Genomic DNA, 20,164 nt, shown 5'->3' on the forward strand with positions numbered 1-20,164 from the left:
GAATTTAAGTGCAGCTGAAGCCAGAAACTCCACTTTAAACAAAATAGCGATGTCACACTGTAGCACGCTGGGAAGAGGTTGAACCCCATCCTTCCCCACTACCTCCCCACTCCTACCCCACTCTAACCCTTTCTACAAGTCTGGTGGAAGCTACTCTACTTCACGCTGGGACCAGACAATTTGTTCTTTGGTTGTAACAGAAAGACATGCTGAGCTGCTCCCCCTTTTAAAAATGTCCCCAGGGCACCAGGTGGTAAAGGGCACAGACTTTGAAAGGTTGCTCAGTGGGTCACTGGAGATTGGAGAGGTGGTTGTGATGTGGAGGAGGTATGCAGTTCATTTTGGGGGTGCAACCCTTTGGCTGGGTGGCTTCTCAATGAGGTAGTTACAACCAGGAGGAGTCTGTCGGGAAAGCTCAGACGCAGATCTGTCTGTGCCAGAGGCAGTACTAGCTTGCAAGACTAGCAAATTCACCCCTGGGATCTTCTTTTATCATTGCCTCTCAGCCTTTCTTTTTCTGGAACTGGCGAAAGAAAGAAATAGAGAGCTGTACTGTAGAGTTGGTGATTGCTACCAAGCAACCTTAAGAAGAGCAATCTGTGGGTCATATTGGAAGGTCACTGCTTTAGAGTCCCTTCGCTGGCCTTAGGGGCGGGGGCGGGGGTATAGCTTCCATGTTTGATTTTGGTGAAAATTGTTTATCCTGGGTTATAGTTTTTTGGCAAGAACTTCCTTCTTGGCTCCCCCGCTGATACCGGCTAACCTGTCACATCTTCACGGGACAACAACGGCTCTAAAGAATTCTGGAAGAGCAGCCTAGTCTTGTTACCCAGACCCTGGAGGATGTCATTAACCTTCAACCTGGCTCCACACAAGAGTATTGTCAACAGATGGAGGTTCCGAGTCTCTCCTCTGCCTTCCCCAGGGTGTCTTCTGGCAGGGAATGTTCAAATGATCTGGTTGCAAAGGGAAACAGATGTGAGACGCAGGCGTTGTGGAATGGCAACCAAGACTGGAATGAGACTTCTTTTTTTTTTGTCTTTTTGAGACAGGGTTTCTCTGTATAACCTTGGCTGTCCTCGAACTCTGTAGACCAGACTGGCCTCAAACTCAGAAATCCACCTGCCTCTGCCTCCCAAGTGCTGGGATTAAAGGTGTGCGCCACCACTGCCCGGCAGAATGAGACATCTTATGTGAAGAGTTTGAGGGCAAGTGTTTGTGTGCAACACCCGGTCTGCTGTACTGAGGCTGGGAAGGTGTCTAGCACTCTCTTGGCAGGGGAGTTCCAAGCCAGATTGCATTTACAGTTTCACTTTCCAAATCGTTCTTTTCAGTGTTGGTAGCTGTAGTTTATAGTAATCAGAACACCGACTATCAGCTACCCAAGAGCCCGTCCTTGAAACTAGGAAGATGAACTGTCCGTACAGTAAACATTTATAGGGTGCTTCCAAGCACACCAGGCCCTAGGGACATGATCAGAAAATAAAACAAAATGCCTGTTAGCAAGAGGCTAATCTTAGTCTGATAATTGCCCCATAGCTTCTGATAACTTTCCGTGGAGACACAAATAGAAAAGGAGAGAACTGTCACCCTAGAGTCAGAGATGCCATGGGGTGCCATGGCTTCCAAGGGCCGTGTTTTGCTGTGTTAAAATGGGTCATATCTTCCTACCACATCCTTGCTAGTGGATAGAAGATTTAAACCATTTATTTCAAAAACAGATGTTAAGGAGAAGAAAGATATTTCTTTGATTTAATCTTTCCACCCTTCTCATACTGGAGACTTTTAGAGGAAGGTTAGGCTGTGATGGTCAGCTTTGGTATAAGAGTATTAGAAGCCTGAATGAACCCCACGAGTGCCCCCTCGTCCTTAGTGCTGGAGGAATGGGTCGCATCCTATTCCCATTCCCAGAACATAACATAGTTTCCAAAATGCATCAGATGTCTTTGCTTTCCCAGGAAGGCAGCATGCTCTCCTGCCTCGGGGGTGGAGTTGGAGTTAGGTAGAAGTGTGCAGTGAATTCATTCCAGTGACCTGATAAAAGCTACAGACCTGATATATGGCAGAACCAGGCTTGGGGTTCAGACACCAAGCCTATTCTTTCTTTCTCCATCTTGGATTACATCTCTATCTGGTAAATAAGACATGAGAAGACTTATGTGAGGGATCTCTAGACATTCCCTGGCTTGTCTCTATTTTCTTGCTGTCTCTGTGGGAATGGAATGCAGAAGTGGGAAAGTGACCTTTGGGTGACGCTGGCCATGGCGTTCCCAGGACACTGGAAGAGGCGGTGCTCTTTTCATATCTGGGAACCATTGGGCCAGTGGTTCTCAACCTTCCTCGTGCCATGACCCTTCAATTCAGTTCCTCATGTTGCAGTGATCCCACCCCCACCATAAAGTTATTTTCATTGCTATTTTGTAACTATAATTTTGCTACTGTTATGAATAGTAATGTAAACATCTGATATGCAGGGCATCTGATATGTGTGCCCTGTGGGTTGTTGGACCCCCAAAGAGGTCATGACCCACAGGTTGATAACCGCTGGTTTGGGTGAAAAGACAGGAACACTAATGAGAGGAAAAGTTGTTCACAGGGAACATAGTGGGGACAATCCAGAGAACCATCATGGTCATGAAAGACTCTAAGATTATCCTTAGACATTTTGCTTTCTGGCCAAGAGCCTTCGCCATAGGTTCTTACTTCATATTTTCCCACAGATGCTTGCAACCTTGGGATTACTGTTTTGACTTTTCTATCCATCAAAACTACGCTAGCTAGAACTGTTGCTATTTCAGAAAGCCATAACATGATGGAAATGTTGCTTCTGTGGCAGAACCTAAGAAGTACAGAACTACAGGAAGCAGGGATACACCTGCCTATTGTTCTTCACGGGAAGAGGTGGACTGGTCCTGAACATGAGCATCTGTCGTCAGGACAACGGGCCATGGTTACAGCCTTCAGCATCCTAAGTAGTGTGGACATGTTTGGGAGCTTATAGGAGACTGGTTAAATGCTGCTACTCACTATGAGATCCCTGGAGCAACCATGGTTTTTGGTGAGAAAGGTGATTGAATGTCGTAAGAGAAAGACACGAGCAATTTCAAATATTCAGGATATTGCTTTTCACTAGGAAAGGCTGGGCATGGTGAATGTCAGGGGAGAAGAGGTGAAGACAATTCCAGATGTTTGGAAGGACATGGAGCACTGTCACTGGGAGATATGACCTATTGCCAGCAGGGAGGGAATAGGTTCAGTTGCTAGTGGGGGAGTAGACAAGTTTATTTGGGTTTCAGGAGAATAAGGACATTTCTGGAAGCCTTCCTAATGCTACTCCAATAAGCCATTGTCACCTCTACAACAAATAAAGAGAGGGAAAGTTATTAACTTGGGCTTAGAGTTACTAAGAATTGAAGAAGATTGAGGGGAGAGGGCAGCACACACACATGCAAGCACTCACGCGCGCGCACACACACACACACACGTACTGTGTATGTAGAAGCAAAAATACACGGGGTATTTCTGTATCTGCTGTTCAATATTGTTGGGAGCTTAAAACCACTATAGACATTGGATTTCAGTAAGAAAAACAAACAAAATTAAATTAAAAACAAAAAGACACGGAAATATCAGAGAGCAAGACATCCAGAGTTAGAGCAGTAAGTGAGGCTTGGTTTTTTATCCCTGCCTGGTTCTGTTGTGTGGTGTGGTGGAAGATCGCTGTTCTGGATCTTTGTTTCCATATATATTGACTAGATTATCCTCCAGGTCCTTTCTGGCTGGCAGGAGCTATGGTTCATCTTAGAAGAAAGATCCGTGTACACACAAGAGTCTCCGAGGAAGGCACAGTCTTGCCAGCTGATAAATAGCCTGAGTCATTTTGCCATTTTCCCCCAGGGAAATTTACACTCTGTTATTATAGATCTGCAAGAACAGGTGTGTGCATGGGAGTAGAGGGCGAGCTGAAGAAAATGATTATTGTGAGCAGGGAAGGGGGCCATTTGGCGAGGTGGAGAGGATTAGTCACGAGGGCAGAGCAGGGGAATTGCTTTCCACTGTAGCCTCCGCCCATGTCCACCGGGAGATACTAGAGATGCATGTTTTCGGTTACGTGCAACCCAGAAAATGGCTGTTTAGTGGCAGCTCCCTTCATAATGGCAACTGTGATAAGAGTCCAGAATTGTTAAAGGAAAACACGAAAGATAGGAATCCCGTATGGATACAGCATCTCCTCCAGTCTATAAGGACACAGGCAGGAGGTTTCCTGGTGGGTAGGGCTAATTTCTTGCAGGCTCCTATATTAGCATAGCAGGGAGTGGCTCAAGAAAATCTTGGAGCATCAGGTAACCCCTACCACCAAAGGGAACTTGAGTGGAAAAATCCTTGCAGCCATCTTGGACTGCCTCTAAATATTCTCCCATTTCATTCTCTCAGCCACAGAGCATCCATTGGTGAGCCAGGAGGGCTCTTCACTCACAGCCATGCCTTTGTGCACAGTTACTCCCGCTCAGTCTTCACCAGGTTCCCCCAGGCAGAGTTTTTCTTTTTGTTCAAAACACCCTCTGCTTTTGTTTCTTTTGGAGGAGGTATATTCTAGACAAGTGCTCTTTCCAAGAACTGGGTTGCAGTCCAAGCTCCTTGAATTACTAGCCTGGCTTTCTTTTACATTATCAGACTGCAGAGAGGAGGGGTCCTGCCTGAAGGCCTGGCTGCACAGGTGGATGATGGGAACGGAGTTCTGTACTTGCCTCTCAGCAGGTCTTATGTCCCAGTGGCTTTTACCTATTTTATGTTAAGGCAGCATGTAGAGACCTGTTGGGTAGTGTAGAAAACAGATGTTAGTATATTGACTTGATTCTCCAAGGTTCTGAGCTCATGAATATTGATATTTGTGATATTTATCTCCTACTGCCTGGGATTGGCTTGGGTTTTTGGTTATTTTTCTTGGTCTTAGATACTGAAATTGTGATAGTGTGTGTGTGCATGCACGTGTGTGTGTGTGTGTGTGTGTGTGTGTGTGTATCTGTGTGTATGTCTGTGTCTGGGAGAAAGAGAAAGAGGGAGAGGAAGAGGGCGAGGTTTCCATGTACATGCGATCATCTTTGGAGAGATGACTTGGTTGGGGAGTGTTTAGCAGGCAAGCATGGAGACCTCCCTTAACCCCTAGCCCTTAGATAAAAATCTGGGCTTGGTGGCATATGCTTGTGATCCCAGCTCCGGAAAGCCAGAAAAAGGCAGATCTCTGAGACTCACTGGGCAGCCAGCCTAGCTTCACCAGTGAGCTCCGGGTTCCAGTGAGAGACCCTACTCAACAATGTTCGTGATTCCTAAGGAATGAGAATCGTGGTTGTCTTCTGTCTTCCTCAGACACACACCTACACACACTAATTATCTAAAGTATTAATGAACAGAAAGCATTCACATGACCTTAGAAACTAAGACACAAAGGTCTGATGTGAGGACAAACATGTTGATTGATGTTTGGTTAAGCATTACAATATTGAGTTATCACATACAGTAAGTTCCTCCCACCTCCAGGCGCAGCTCAGTGAATTTTCATACCCCCCCCACACACATATGCACACATACATAAACACACATCTATAGACATACCAGCCACCCCAAGAATGGACTCCTGCCAGTCTGCCAGAATGATTGTCATGCCCTTTTACAGAAACCTACACCATTCTGTCCACAGACATTCCCCGTTCCCGACATGCCACGTCATCTACATTTTTTAAAACCAGCTGTTCAAATAATACTTATTGAGAAGGTTTTTTTTTTTTTGTTCATAATTTGAATCAACGTTTGACTATAACAGGTGCACACTTATTTCTACACTAGGCACTGAAAACTCTAGAAAGGTTTGCAATAAGCTCTAGACAGGATACGTATGAGTTCAGTATTAAGGCATTCGGAAGTCATAAAGTGCCATACCACCGTGGTGTTAGCTATGGAGAGAAACACTGTGAGATACAGCAGAACATTATGAACTCCTTATACAAGTGCATAATGAGCTGCAGGCAGGGTGCTGTGCACTCCATATGAGGCACTACATCTTCTATGTATGTGCTGTACATGGGGCACTGTGGGATCTCTATAAGGCACTATAAACTTTATACTGTAATATGAGCTCTATAATGAGCACCGTATGTTCTTTACAGGGCACTGTGAGCTCTGTAAATGCAAGACTCAATACGGGGAGGCAGGAAATGTGGATGAAGAAGCATTATAGCATCTGCACATTGCACTGTGATTTGACCACAGAGAACGATGAACAATGAGCTTTATATTTGTCGCTTAGATGTTATTTGTACCATATATTAAGGAACCATGTGTTAAGTATTGTATGTGGAACATTGTGGCATTTTGACAGGGAAGATAGTTTAGTCCAGAAAATTATTTTTAAAGACAATCTCCATGAGTTGATAAAACGGCATAGAAAAATCCACCTGCAAGCTTGCAGCCGACACTTACAGACTATAGTTAACAAACTGAGCCATCTCACTTACTTGAGAGAGTTAGAATCCCACCTCCCTCAACCTGAGAAAGGTATGCTTGGAAGATGGCTGGTAAGAAAGAAAAAAATCTTGTCCCCATAAGTGAATTGCAGTTTGGTTATCATAATGACCGGGCATTAAAGGTTGTCTCGTGGAAACCACCTGACAGTGAACGTGTCCACAAACCCCGCCACCCAACTGAAGGTGATGATGTCCAGCCCATCTAGTTCTTCATCTAGACACTGCTGTGAAGACCGACTTTCACCTCAACCTCCTCGTACCAACCCTTCAGCTAGGAAATCAACAGTGAACACATCCTATATACTTTCTGGGTATCGACTGTTACACTAACCTCTTTAACTGGATCCCCTCCCCGACCCTTGTTCAGAAGAGCAAACTGAGCAATAGCAAGCTTTCCCAAGGTTAGAAAAGGAGCAGGGCTCAACTTAAACCTAAGCCTTGGCTCACTCAGACGCTAAACACGCAACTTCCGTAGTGCTCTACTTATTTAATGAAACACAATTTTTTTTTTTTAGTTTCTCTCTACATGTGTATTCATGTGTGTGCTAGTGCACATGTGACTCTGAGGAGAGTGCATGTGCACATGAGTGCACATGAATGTGGAGGGCAGAGGACAAGCTGGGTGTTGCTTCTCATTTGGTGTACTTCGGAGGTAAGGTCTCTTCCTGGTCTGGTAAGATCACCAAGGGGGCCATCTAGAAGACCACCTGTTGGCCTTCTTAGCAATGGATTCTCAAGTGTCTGCTGCTGTGCTTAGCTTTTTCCATGGGACTGAGTCTCGGGTCCTTAGGCTTATACAAGTCAATGCAACTACTTCATGATAGAGCCATTTTTCTCAGTACATAATTGCTTTAGTTCATGTCAGAACACTAATATCTTTAGACCTGTCAACTTTCAAGCCCCACTTCCTTTTTTCCCCTCTTCCAGTTTTGGGTATTGAACTTCAGGCCTTGTGTATCTAGGGAAGAGAACTGCTCCTGAGCTATGCTCCCAGGCCAAGTTCATCGGTTTGTACTTGTGCCGTATCCTGTGGAGGTCTAACTGTTCATGGCCATCAGAAAGCATGTACTCTGTCTTAGAGATAAATTCCAAGGCAGATTGGTAAATTGGCAATCATGTTTGTATGGTGAAATCCTGTGGTTTTCACTGGGATCTGAGTGGGTCCCTAAAGCCTTGCACAGCGGGGCACCATGGTAGTGATTGCCTTTCAGAGCTTGTAAACCTGAGGACAGTAGCTGGCCCAGGGCGAATTGACCGTGACTTTACCAGCAAATTCAGATCTGTCCCTTAAGCAACCCCCTTCACTTTGATCCCTCCAGCCATATCAGGGTTTTTGTCCTCAGGATCAATACACTTGTTTTTCTTACTTTACTTAGAAATTCAAAGAAGAAATATAGATGTGAAGAAACTCTGCTCTCTGTCTGCTTTTACTTTTGAAATGCACATGCCTAGGGCACATATTAGCATTTAAAGGCCGGGCGCTTCGTTGGTTTACTAGAAATGTGATATACAAATGAGACAGGTCTCAAGGATACCTCCCTACTCAGCCCGAAAACTGAGCCAGGCAAGTGTTCTACCACTGACCTGTACTTCCAGTCCTTGGTTCTCTGAAATAACATTTTATTGTATAGCTCAGCCCGGCCATCAACTTGATATCCTCTTTCCTCCCCCTAGCCAAGTGCTTAGCTTATAGGCATGTATGTCATGTCTGTCTCTCTCTGGTACTTCTTTATGAAACCAGAAAGCTCTAGGATGTCCTTCATCTAATAAATGACACTTAGTGAGCTTGAATCTTCCCCCAGACTGCAATATGAATATATTTTCAGATATACTTAAATGATTCTGCTTCTGAGCAAACTGGAATTGCCCAAGGCTAGACAAAGAGGGACTGGAGTTCTCAACCTGCAGGCTGTGAGTTGTCATTGAAGGCGTGGTTGTTACTGAAGGTGGGGTTCAATTATATCTCACATCTCATTTGCATATCTCACGGGATTTCCCTGGTCTTGAAATTAATTATCCCCAAAACTCAGAGGTATAATCTTATACAACCTTGCAACCATAGAGAGCCAAACTCCTTGCAAAGTCAAATCTTCATAGATCATTCAACTTAATTAATACTGAGTGATGGGTGCTGTTAAGTGTTCTGGGCCTCGTGTTTGGTGGGTTTCTGTTTGGTTGGTATTCTGGTGCTGGGTGAGCAGACTGGCATGCACTGGGACATGCTCGTCACAGCGGCAGAGTGAATGCAATGAACTGGAAGACAGGTAGATTATTCCCCCAGGTTATTTTAGCTGACTGGTAAGCACTGGGTCTCCCTTTGTTGATTCCATGGGGATTTTGTTTTCAGTATGTGCTGATGAAGCATCTCCTTTGGGATTAGGTCCTTTCCTTAGGATTCTGCTTCCATATTTCATAGGAAGGGGCACTGTTCCAGACCCACAATCGCAGTCTGAAGGCTCAGGTGTCATAGGGAAACCAGCTCAGAGCTCTAGCTTGTGTCCTCGTTCAGACTAGCTGGACCAGCCTGGCCAAGTGGCTTTACCTCCCTGTGTTTCTGTGATGCATGGTGATGGTAGTGCTTACTCCATAGGATGAAATGAGACGTTATCCTTGACGTTATACCATGCTCGGTATAGTGTCTGGGGCTCGGGAAACACTCAATAAATAGGCTGCTAGATATATTGCTATTCGTATTCATTAGAGAATAAAATCTGACTTGGAAGGCAGAATAGTTGAGGAAGAGAAACTGAACTTCGATGAAGAGGTCTACTTGTCCTTCTCAGCTGTGCCATGACTTGGAATATGAGAGAGCAAGGTGGGTTTTCCCATTCCCATGGAGTATTATATCTCACCGGCAGGGTGGAATATAATACAATAAATATCTAAGCAATAAACATGATAACTTTATACTAACTTGTAGTGTGGTATCACAAATAAAGGCAATCCAAGTCTAGTAAGAGGAACCAGCCCCCAGGGGTGGGGAGAGACAGATAAAATGGAGTGTGCTGTTAATAGCCAGAGTCTGAGCATGTCTGCTGTCCAGACTGTGAGTCCTGAACAGGGCTGGATTTGTTTCTAACAAGAGCATCAGACAGAAAACATTGACTAAAAGCTTACACTGTAGCCAGCCCTGTTCAAAGAGCATCCCATTTAATACCTTTTAAATCCCTACAAAGGCAGACATTATTGTTTTTCCCATTTTATAGAAGTTGGAACTAAAAAGGAGATGTGCGGTAAGCTGCCAAAGGTCACAGGCAATAGCTGAGCCTGATACCAGTGCTGCAGTGCTAAGCTATATTGTCCCTACAGAGCAAGGACTTAGGATGCAGTGTGATACAGGTTTAGGATACAGGGAGGACTCTGTATTTCAAAATGATGGGTAATTCAACATACAGATCTCACTTTTTTATATTCTGAGTACAAACACTGTTAGGGTGAAATAATTAGTATTCATGTAATAACTTCTTCAATATAGTCATCAACTCTGATAGAAAAAATAAATACTTAAAAGCAAATTTATCATGAATATTGCATATTGCAGGAAATCAAACTAAGGACCTTGAACATTTTAAGCAAGTTCTTCACTACTGAGTTACACTATAGCCCCAATGCAAAAACTGTTTTAGAATATCTATATTATGATTCCTTTCAAGAAACTTTATTTGTTTATTCAGAGGACTGACATGTACTCTGCTTGATGTACAATGGATTTGCGATTCGTCAATAGTGCCCTCAGGATTCCTGACCTAAAGGGTTTGTGTTATATTGGTTTATGTTGTTTCGAAAGACTCAAACTCACTATATAGTTGAGAATGACTTTGAATTCTGCGTCCTCCAGGTTGGATTTTAGGTATGTGCCCCCATGCTTACCTTTGCATTAGAGATGAATGACCCATCCAATAGGAGGGGAAAGACAGCGTTTTCTTTGCGGGTATTTCCTTAAATGGATACTGTTTTCTGTCGAATTTATTCCAGTGGAAATTTCTCTTCTTGAAGTTTTCTCAGCTCAGAGGACTTCCTATCAGCAAATGTGTAAGAAGTACTGTCGTTAATAGAAGTAAGGGTAAGACTCAAGCAACCTGGATCAGTGATTGCTTCTTAACTATTTGATAGCTGTATGGCTTCTAAAGTCTCAGATTCCTCTACTATGAAATGGGAATCATCATTTCTATGACTACCACCAATACCATCACTGCCAACACCATCACCACCAACACCATCACCACCAACAGTATCACGATCAACAGCATCGCCACTAGCCCCATCACCACCCACACCACCATCACCAATACCATCACCACCAACACCACCACCAACAGGATCACCAACAACCATCACCACCAGCACCATCACCACCAGCACCATCACCACCAACACCATCACCACCAACAGCATCACCACCAACAGCATCACCATCAACACCATCACTACCAACAGCATCACCACCACCTTTCTTTACTGGGATTTTGGTGAAAAATACATGAGTCATTACAAATATACTCAGAACAATACGCTGTACACATCAGTTAATGAGTGTTTGCAGTTGTTATTAATAAACATAATATGGCTGATGAGGTGGCCATGCTGGTTTCAGCATTTGCTGAGCAAGCATTAGATTCTGAGCTCAGAACCCCAGTACCCACATAAAAAATCCCAGAGCTGGGGAGGACAAAGCAGGCACTTCCCTAGAGCCAACTGGCTCGCCACTTTAGTTAATTCAACAAGTCTCAGGTTCAGTAAGAAATCTTGTCTCAAAAAAATAATGTAGAGTGATTGACAAAGACACCTGACCTTGGCTCTGGCCTCCATGTGCACACATATACATTTGCCTGCACACCCATAATCACATGTACATACACACAGACATGTATCACCCACGCATATAGCACCACTCCAAAGCACACACACACACACACACACACACACAACAGTCGCCATTCTTTTTTATTTAGCACTTGTATGAGGACAGGCTTTGCAGAGTAAGGAGAAATGCTAGCATTAAGTAGTTGGCTTTGATTATGGCTCAGCACTAGGTACAGGAAAACTTCAAGTACGTTGTCATCCAGCCTGTTTCTAACTCTCAAGCTTTCTAAATAGGAAGAGAGAGTAATTTTCAGCAGAGAAGAGAGCTCTTATCAAACAGAGTTGAACAAGGTGGCGTTGGCTAGCAAGTTCCCTGTAGTTAGGAAGAAAGGAAAAGGAGACAAATCCACTGTCAGTGCTGCCTACCAGCAAAGCAGTTAGAAAAGCCAGGGGGAAGTCATAGGCAGAAGGAAAGGAGGAAAGGGACCAGCTGGGAAGGAGTGGTGGCATGTGGGAGCAGGCCAAAGGCATCGGCAGCAGACCCAGCCCTGCAACCAAGGTAGCACAGAGCCATGGCTCCCATCCCAGTGTGAGCAGACATACTCCTCATTGTTGTGTATGATGTCTGGCTCACTTTTGTAACATTATCTTGATTTTGTAATTACATTAATTTTCTACTCTGCTATGTTTTTCCTGCTGTACGAAGCCCATTACTCTCACTTCATAAGTACAGAAACAGACACAGACAACAATTGAAAAGACAACTCCTGAATCTTTCTTCCTTTTACAGCTTTGGGTGTTTAAGATGGTCTACCATTTGCTATCAGGAAAACTCCCAATGAGAAGGATTCCTTGAGGTTCATTCAGATTCATTCTAGAGGACTACTGCTCCCTTATTTTCTTCTTTCCATTTTCCAACAGAAACACCTTTTAATATAAAGTGAAAGAAAAAAAAAACACTGGCATCTAATGCTGCAAATTTGGCATTTGATCATTTTCAGTTAATTATGGATGGCATCTGTTTAACATTTAGGCAACTGGAAAAAGAGTTATTGAGTCTGAGGAGCCACAGTAGCAAGCGATATTCTAGGCTCCTGGAACCATGAGTCAAGGTAAACAGAAATGCTTTGATCAGGAAAGGGCACCAGGAAGGCCTTTGAAAGTTGTCCAACTTGACTCTGACTTATTACATCCTTGAGAGCGTGCCCAGTTTCAAGGTGAGGCTGTCAAGACAGGAAATCCAGATGACGGTAGGGTTGCAGTTCTGTTTACAGACTGAAAGGCTAAAGCTGGAAGAGAAGTTAGCTATGATCCAAAGGATACATAAGCAAAAGTTAGACTGTGACCTGAAGGTCTCTCTAGTCTTTCCTATGGCTCCTTTGCCAGAGGTAGATAGGCTAAATAGTAAATGTGTTAACAGAACAGTAGCAGGCTGTCCATCCATAAACACTGAAAAGAAGCCTGAGGTATCTATCAGGTTTTAATCCTGGAGAAACTAAAATAAAGAGTACTTGATCTCATTATGTTAAAAAGAAAGTTTTCCATCTATGGCAGCGAACACTTTGAGAAGCCTGTATACTGTCACCCCACACAAAGAGCTATAGTGCAAGTGAAAACTGAGGTACTTGCAAATAACGACAAATAAGCAAGTCCCACAAGACAATTTAATTTTGCTCCCAGTTCTCGTTTTCAAGCACCAATCTTAGTAATAGCCTCGATATCTGATGATCTAAAAAAAAAAAAAAAGAAGAAGAAGAAGAAAAAAGAAAAAAGAAAAGAAAAGAAAAAGAAGATAGGGTCTTAGAAGAAAATCAATGGAGCAAACTTTGAACATCCAGGTAGATGTGAGCCCATCCAGTTCGCTTTCCCTATGGGCTCACTCCCAGAATCCTTTGCAAACAGCTTCGTTTGCAAAGGCAATGGTACAAAGAACCATTTGCAACAGCTCGCTCTTCTTTTTCCCAAGCCCATGTCAGAGATGACACAAACAGGGTTCCTGACCGCTGCCACACAGCTGAAGGAGCGAGACTTTCTTGTAGACAGGTAATTCAGCTTGTCGTGGTTGATCGGCCTCAATTAGAGACAGCTAACTTTAATTTCCACCTTCCAGCAGAGAGGGGCTGCCCTTTTACACGAAGCCAACAGACCGTGGTCCTGACTCAGGCTGTCACTTCTCTGCCACGAAGGAAACACCCAGACAGTGATCCAGGATGAACAAAGACATTTGTCTTACTGACCTCTAACAGCATGGAGCAACTGAACAAGAGACCATTTCACAGCAAAACATTTTGCCACAGGCTAAACCAGGGGTGCATTTATTTAGTAAGTAGGTGACTAACCCGTTGGGCTCAATGTTTAATGTCTGCACACACATTTCCCTGTCCTTTTGGACATTTTGAGGTATTGCTAGACTAAACTGTGGGCAGAGCACAGATGCTTGGTGCCTTCATTCCTTGGTTTATACACTGGCTCATTTTTGTACACACAGGACGTTTTTCAGCCTCACCCAACACCATTGCTCAAATAGCATTGCAAGGTAGCAGAAGACAGCCAGAGAATCAGAGATATCCGTGCCATAGTGGGAAGTGGCCAGACAGAAGGGCAGTTCCCATCAGTACTGGGACTATTGGCCTGGACAGCAAAGCCTTCTGGAGAAGTGGAGATCTTCCATGGGTCTAAATGAGCATATGCAGATATATCTAGTGTGAAGTCAAGGGTTTGGTGCTTTAGGCTCTCAAACCTAAGGATGTCAAGTCTCATTCTCAAAGCTGATAACTGGTGGTTAATTTGATATATATTTATATCTAATATTTATATATAGATGTATATCTAATATTAATATATCTAAATGTATCTACATATATCTATATCTGTATATGTATATGAAAGGTTCTGGGTATGAAAAGGAATTCAGGAATCTTCTATTCCCTGTTGTCAGGAAACCTATCCCAAAAGACCAACCAATCTTTTAGAGAGACCAGGGGGCAGCATGGGTCAGTAAAGGCACCTTTACCAGGAGGCAAACTGAACACAGAGCTGCCTTTCTTCTCAGGCTGAAGTCCTGCAAAAAGGTGTGCCACGTTCCCAGCTCTGCTCCCCCAGAGGAAAACAGTTTTGCGTAGTATCCGCTGCTCTATAACATCCCAGTTTTCTGGAGGAAATGTCACTTGTGAATTTTTTTATAAACACAAGTCAAGGCTGCACATACCATTCCCTCCATCTTCTTAGGACTTTCATTTCTTGACGTATTTTGTTGTTGTCAGAGTTAAAGATAGAAAGACATTTTCAGTTGACTAGAGGTTCTATTAAGCCCCAAACCTTATCTCCTTTTTAAAACCAAACTAAAACTTCCTATGAAGTAATTCATTAAATTCAAAACATGACAATTGGTTGGAACTCAATGTTTTTTAAAGGCAACGTGCAAGTCACATTTAGTTCTATGTGGTTTGGGTATGAAATTCAATTATTGAATTTTGTTATCTTAAGATGGATCAGATGTATTTCCCAGGGACCTCTGTGCCTCTCTGGGAACGGGAGGGGCCAGGAAAGGCATACTGTCATTCTGGGGTCTACACGGAAAGTGTATCCTTTTTGTTGGCCCAGTGGTTAGATCACTACCCTATCAGCCAGATATAGAGGGCTGTTTCTTAAATATAACATGAAGCTAGTGGCTTGGAGCCATTAGCCATAGGCATGTGCTTGGTTCTGTGTGCTGACCCATGATTATCTTAGTGATTTCTACTTACACCCAAAAGGGCAAGTTTCTCAGTTGGCTGGCTACAGGAACCCTTGAAGTTTGGCTGTAGAACAGAGGACGTTCAGGCAGAATGAAATCCTGATCCTGATCTCATTACTGCTGAGTTCCTGCCCAGAAAAATAACTGTGCAGTGATTCCAACTTTAATTTGAGCCTCATCCTGGGATGGGTCCAACTCACCTACTCAGGGGTATAGAAACACAAAGGAGCGGATGTTCTGAAGTCTGCTTTTCCCCACATGTGTTAAGCTCATTCCTGTCCAGCATAAAGATCTGGACTCCAAACTCTCCCTCTGATGTCTCCTATTTTCCCCGTTTGTTTCTGGCTTTAGAAGGAAACTTGCTAGTTCTCTTGCGTAGTGGAATGCTCACGAGATCGCCAAGCCAGAATTTGAGTTTAAGCATTGCCATATGGTGGCTTTGAACTTTAGGCACATTTCAACCTCTCAGGGCCCTCTTTATGCATTTGTGCAATTGCAGTGAATAGGGTGGTATGGAGAAGAAAAATTATTTTTAGAAACAGAGGAAATGGGTTTGAGTGCTGGTTCCTTAGCCTCTGTAGCCAGAAGAAAAAGTATTTATTTTATATGAGGATTAAATCGTCTGTCTTATGAGTTCATAATGGTTGAATGGAAAGGGGTGAAAGTATCTAGGAAAAAGGTTCAACATATTGCAAGAAACACGTGAATATTAGTTTCTTTGTCCAGCCTCTGGCACGTTAATGGGGGTCCAAACTCCTTTGATTTTCAAAAAGTCAAAGTCTACTCATGGTACCAATACATTCTTTGAACTGAAGAATTAGAATAGGTCAGAAAGCATTTACCTGTCTTGCTCAGTAGAACAGAATTCTGTGGCGGTAGAAACCCAGGAAAACCCACATCGACAGCTTAAGGAGATACCCTGTGTTCGCTTCCGTGGCTTCATTCATGGTATGTACTGCAAAGTGACAATGAGCTCCTTATGCAATGCAGTTTCCCCATTGGTCTCTGCACAGGCATCTAGCCTGACTCCTGGGGCACACAAGCCACCTTGATAGAATCACCCAGGACAATCTCTTCTTAGTCCGCCCACTACAGGCATCCTTTAAAACTTGGCAAGCCTTCATCCGTGTTCTCAAGTTTGCCGGGCACCCTTCAGTGTTTAGTGAGCTGAAGGTTCGTGAGGGTAATTTGCTCTGCTGTCTTGGAGACTTTGAGGGGAGAGGTAGGGAGTGCATGTTAGTGACATGTATTCAGATGCAGCTGCTTGGGCTCGGCTAAGAAGTGTTTCCCCCGCAGCATAACTAAATTACATGCAATTGTTTTCTTTAAGCTGATGAGGCATTTTGGTATTTAGGGGTTGGGAAAATAAAGGCTGGAGGGATGGTAAAGAGGGCTTAGCTCCTGGGGCAGATGCTCCTAGAGTAGGAACAGGGAAGAAAGAGGTTCAAGAAGGAATGGAGGATGACCAGCTGTGCCAGATACTTCAATAAGTGACACAAAGACTGAGGGCATATAGATCTGGCAACACAGCAGAGCCCATTCGTCAGGGCCGGGGTCAAGAGTCACAGGGGTGGACGTCTGAGAGAAGGAGAACTCAAGACACTGGTTGAGTGGTGCCATTCTCTGATTTATGTCACACCCAATGTGGGACAGTTTTAGCTTCCTCATGTGATAGACAGAGTATTTGTGATACAAAACTGTTGTACCCTGTGGTTCTGTTCTCATCATTTCAGTGGAACAGATACAGTTCCCTGGGACGATGTATTCAGCCCTAACGTGAGGCAGGAAGGATGGTATTTCAGAGGCTTAAGAGCATCTGCTGTGCTTGGTAGATGACCTGAATTCAGTTCCTCACACCTACAACAGGTGGTTCAAAACTACCTGTAAATTCAGCTCTGGGGGATGCAGGGGGAGGGTCTACTATCCATTTCTTAACCTGTCCGGCGGCTGGGTGCAAATGCATCTGTGCTTATGTATGCTCATGTGTGCTCATGCACACACGTGCAAAATAAATGAAAAAAAAAATAAATAAATAAAGTAAAGCCAAGTCAAAATGGCTTCAAGATCTCTCCCAAATGAATTATTGTGGCGGATTCTATCCCCCATCCACTTCCTGCCTGACTGTCCTCACGGCAGCTATTACTTCTTCCAAGCTTGTAAAAGTGACAGATCACAAAATTACTTAGGAATGTATTCTAAGAATCCAAGGGTCAAAGGAGTTCGGATAGCCACAGCTCAAAAAGGTGTCCTTGCCAGGATATACATCTTCAGCCACCACGGCATCGGAATTTATGGATAAGAGGTTAAAGAGGGCAACCTAAGGAGCCATGCTTGGAATTCCCTCCCTTTCAACACGGGAGACCTGGTAAAGTGTATCTTTAGGCACTTGCCCAGGCGATGATAGTAACACTTAACAGGATTTTCCCACTAGGAGAATTCTTCAATTCCCCAGAAAATACTATTAAGAGCTCTTATGTTATAGAAAGAGAACCCACTTTCCTATTTAGACTGTACTTGTGGATGTCTATTTTTTCTAAGCATTTGTATACTTCTCCCCACGCTGAATTGATTTTAGATTAGCCTTTTTTAAACACAGTTCCTGCATTCTGTTTTATGTCATTGTAAGCCCAACTGCAATGGAGAAGCAAGTGAGTGGGTCCTGCCTTGTTGGAAGCCTGTTTATAATAGACAGATAAATTTGTTTTCGGCAAACTGGGCATCCCACGGCAACCTTGGCATATCTGACTCCTAAACAATCTCTGTGTATTCCCCAAACAGACAGCAGCCAAGGAATCAGTGTGTTCTTCAGGCATTGCAAGGACACGCCCATGCATTTTTTTTTCCCTCCAACTTTTGCTTAGATTTTTTTTTTCCCCCTTGAGCTGCTGTTGTAAAAGTTGAGTGTGCTTTGGGATGTCTCATCTCTTCTTTATTTAAGGAGTCAACTGTGCCGAGAGAGAGAAGGTCAACTTACACAGCTCTGGGATTTCATTTCGGGAAGTGAGCTCACTGTGCACTCACCCACCTATGGAGACCCGGCCCGCTGTTGCTGCAGCCCTTGAGGGATACAGAGCTTATTTATTCTCAATCAGCTGGAGCTTCCTGCATGTGCTTCGCAGATGCTTTTCCTATTGCTACTCAGCTGAGATTTTGTTTTTCCAGATTTATCACAGCAGTTTTAGTTTTTCAGGGAATGGGAGTGTAGACCTCTAAAGTCTGAATGACTCTAATATTCAGACGGAAGGCTCACAGCAAATTCTGAGGTTCCAGACGCTTCCTTTAGACCTACCTCTGCCATTTGGTGGGTAGCTCCATGTGGAATGGGTCAATGGAGGAAGGATTTGAATGAATACATGCCCAGCCTCTTGTCTTGTATTTTGATCTCAGCTGTGCCCCTGATGTCAGCTCCCTTGTGTTAAGATCAGAATTTTAGTGACTTGCTCATGGTCATGTGTCTGATCATGCTTTGATTCTCATGTGATGCTTTCGCTATAATTGACCACGGGGTTAAAAGTCTGAAGATGATAAACAATAGACAAAGAGCTTCTGTCATAATGGGATATTTATTCTTATAATAGTTTATGTTTAATGGTGATAGCTTTAATCTGCTCCGTTCTTTTTGACTTTGTCAGAAGTTGTGTTTTCCTAAGATAAAAATGCACATTTATATTCTATCTCTATGAACACTGAGATGCACACACATATGTGTTTGCTTGTGTTAATAGTTCATTTGTCTTAGGGACAAGAGGCAAATGTGTCTGGAGTTGCAAAAGTTAACAAAAAGGTAGTAAAATAAATGATTCCAGTTTATTTCGAGGTATTTAAGTTCTAGTAATTTAAGTCTGTGGCCAGCACCAAAACCATACAGTGCCCCCCATGAACCATTATGAGTGCTGAGGCAAAATGACTGTAATTTAAAATACAAGAGAATGCCATAAAAGAGTTCAGATTTCACCTCTTACTCTATCCTTCTACTTTGCCAATAAATATGCCTCACCATTGATGAGCGTTTGGTTATCAATTCCATGAAATAGAATGTCTCTGCTGGATCCCTAGGCCAAGGTGAGCCCCAAACCAACAGCTACATTCTCTGCTTGTTGCCGGAGTCTATCTGTAAGGAAGCATAACCTCAGGTCAACGACATGGCCCTGCCCCAGCCAACAGTCCCTTAACTTACCAGCGATTGGAATTCAGGATTTTCTCTTGTTAGTTAGACACTCTGGGACTGTTTATTCCAAACCTCATATTTACATTTGCTAACAATTTGGATAGCTACAGCTCCTCTTTCACCTCAGAATGATTGGAATATACAAACAAGATATAACATGCAGGGCAAAAACTGTGTAGATGGTAGGTATTTCTGCTATCATAGATAAAGTTGTGGGGGAGGGGAGGGCCCGAGCATTTAGAACAGCAGTTCTCAACAGCAGTGCGCAACCCCTCTGGCAAACCGGTATCTCCAAACATATTTACATTGAGATTCATTAACAGTAGCAAAACTACAGTTATGAAGTAGCAACAGAAGTATTTTATGGTTGGGGGGGGGGGCGTCGTCACCACAACATGACAAACTGTATTAAAGGGTCGAAACATGAGGAAGGTGGTGAATCACTGGCCTAGATTTGCCAAAGGTTTGCATGAACGGAGCTGAAGCCCCCAGGCTGTCTACGCAGGTGTTCGGAAGTATTCTGTGAACCTGTTAGTCACGGAGGGAGAAGTTATTCTTTTCTGTTTTCTTGACTTTTAAAGGACTTGGAGGAGAGTACATTGTTCTCCACCTAAGGATATCCATTGGCCGGAATGCCTGAACTTAGTCACTTACTGAACAAAAACATCATTCTTTATTCATACCTTCACTTCCTTTCCAGAGAGAAAAAATAAAAAAAAACCGATGCCACAGACAACAACCCTTTGTCTAAGGTGCACTTAGGCTAGATACACAGATAAATAGAGCTGTGCCCACGTTTTTCTTCCCTTCTACCTTTCAAATGTTCAAGTTTATCCCTCTGAAGTTGTTCTAATGAAAGATCACTTCCGGTTCGCACGTTCACAGTCCGGACCCTCTCTTCTAATAGAAGACCCAATTTCAATTTTGAGGACCTAA

At 43.5% G+C, this 20,164-nt stretch overlaps 1 long non-coding RNA gene across 1 annotated transcript; it reads right to left on the reverse strand.

The window, feature by feature from the left end:
• Positions 1-3,299: 3,299 nt before the first annotated feature.
• On the reverse strand, positions 3,300-16,107 carry LOC147002761 (uncharacterized). The gene is made up of 3 exons (XR_015048563.1): positions 15,903-16,107; positions 10,392-10,539; positions 3,300-4,812 (listed from the first exon to the last, which is right to left on the reverse strand). It is a non-coding gene; the product is annotated as an uncharacterized LOC147002761 (long non-coding RNA).
• Positions 16,108-20,164: the final 4,057 nt, after the last annotated feature.

The sequence above is a fragment of the Mus caroli genome, unplaced genomic scaffold (genome assembly GCF_978045245.1).
Source record: "Mus caroli unplaced genomic scaffold, Mus_caroli_1 scaffold_9, whole genome shotgun sequence".
Lineage (NCBI taxonomy): Eukaryota > Metazoa > Chordata > Mammalia > Rodentia > Muridae > Mus > Mus caroli.